Below are 2,139 nucleotides of genomic sequence, written 5' to 3' on the forward strand. Positions count from 1 at the left end.
CAGAGTGACTGCACCAGTTTGCTGTCCTACCAACAGCATATGAGGGTTTCCTTTTCTTTGTGTCATTGCCAACATCTCTTGTTTCCTGTCTTGTTAATTTTAGCCATTCTGACCAGTGACGTGCTATCTTATTGTGGTTTTGGTTTGTATTTCCCTGATACCCAGTGATGTGGGGCATTTTTTTCACGTGACTGTTGGCCATTTGTATGTCTTTGGGGAAATGTCTGTTCATATCTTCTGCCCATTTCTTGACTGGATTATTTGTTTTTGGGGTGTTGGGTTTGATAAATTCTTTATAAATTTTGGATGCTAACCCTTTATCTGATGTGTCATTTGCAAATATCTTCTTCCATTCTGGGTTGCCTTTTAGTTTTGTTGACTGTTTCCTTTGCTGTGCCAAAGCTTTTTATCTTGGTGCATCCTGGGTTGGCGCAGGCATGGTGACTCGTGTCCTTTTGGCTTGTGTCCGCCGACCGCCTGCGGCCTTGGCGCCGCTGCCCCTGGTTCCCATGCTGGCCGCGGCCCGGCCACCCGGCACCACCCTGTGCCCCGCGGGAACCCGGACGAGGCCTGGGGCTCTGCAGCCAGCCCCGGTGCTCCCGCAGGTTCCAGGCACACAGCTGTGCTGTCAGTATAGCGATGCACCCCTCTGACGTTAGAGGGGATCAAGGACCGGGTTCTTTATGTCTTGAAACTCTATGACAAGATTGATCCAGAAAAGCTCTCGGTAAGTTCCCACTTTATGAAAGACCTGGGCTTAGACAGTTTGGACCAAGTGGAGATTATCATGGCCATGGAGGATGAATTTGGGTTTGAAATTCCTGACACAGATGCGGAGAAGTTAATGTGTCCACAAGAAATTGTAGATTACCTTGCAGATAAGAAGGATGTACATGAGTAAGAGATCAGACCCCCTTTTTTCACTGAGAGAGGAGTCAGAAGATGCTGGTGAATGTCTGGAAGTGAGAACGCGTTTTGGCATTATTGCTGCCTTTGACAGAGTAATTCTATTTAGACTTGTATTTAAATTGTCTGTTTTTCCCTTTGAAAATAAATCTATAAAACCAAAAAAAGAAAAAAAACCAACACCAAAAAAAAAAAAAAAAAAAACCCAACAAACAAACAACAACAACAACAAAAACCCACAAAGCTTTTTAATCTTGAAGTCCCAATAGTTCATTTTTGCTTTTGTTTCTCTTGCAGGTAATTTCTACTTTTTGCCAGCACTATAAATAACTGTATGATGGACATCCATATCTACTACACATCCTTTCCTTAGAGTAAGGAATCTCAGCTTCAGAGGTAGTATTATGTTTCTAGTTCACGTGTTAGTACTTAGTTGTCACCAATAGAATTATCTTTTTTATGTTTTCTGGAACAAATACTTCCTTGAATATCCCTGAACTCCCAGAAGCTCTGTAGAAAGAATCTGGAGGCTGATTAGCAACCCTAGTCTTTGGGCACCTCTGACTTATGGATTTTTCTTTTCCATGGGGTAGCTGATGACCATTGTCAATAGCACCTAAAGTATAAGCATCTATTGGCAGATAAGATCTTTCTTTTTTTCTTCTCCTCTTCCTTCTCTCCCCCCCCCAACCCCCCACCCAGATATGACAGATTGGTGAAACTTGAGTTAGATGCCCACCTCTATATCCATGACCTGTAGGCCAGGTGGTGTAAGTTACTTTGAAGGACTATAGCAGCTTCTTCTATAGCCCTGTACATAATTCGATGAAGCAGAAATTCCTAGAAAATAAACACTGGGCAAACAAAACAGCAGGATTCATAACAATTGGATTTGATAAGACAGTGTTGTAATCCAGGCTCTGCCACTTGCTGTTTGAACTTGAACCAGTCTTTCCTCTTCTCTGGAAATCAATGTGCTCATCTTTGAAATGAGACAGTAGGCCAAGATTCTTTCTAGGGTATTTTAGCTTGTTTAGTGGTATAACTGAGACTCCAAACCAGGCCTTCTGTTCTAGGACTTTTCTACGCTTGCTTGCAGTCATCCTCAATCTGTGCTGTTTTTTACAATGAGTTCCTAGATTCCACCTTTGTTCCATAGGGCCAGAATAAAGACATTGACTTTTGCAGTTAACTTCCAAGAAAGATGTGTGTGAGTGTTTCTTAATATATGCT

The 2,139-nt window shown here is 42.4% G+C and overlaps 1 pseudogene; it reads left to right on the plus strand.

Moving 5' to 3' along the window:
* Window positions 1-437: 437 nt before the first annotated feature.
* Window positions 438-1,033, plus strand: LOC121488380 (annotated as a pseudogene).
* The last annotated feature ends 1,106 nt before the right edge of the window (window positions 1,034-2,139 follow it).

The sequence above is a fragment of the Vulpes lagopus genome, chromosome 3 (genome assembly GCF_018345385.1).
Source record: "Vulpes lagopus strain Blue_001 chromosome 3, ASM1834538v1, whole genome shotgun sequence".
Classification (NCBI taxonomy): Eukaryota; Metazoa; Chordata; class Mammalia; order Carnivora; family Canidae; genus Vulpes; species Vulpes lagopus.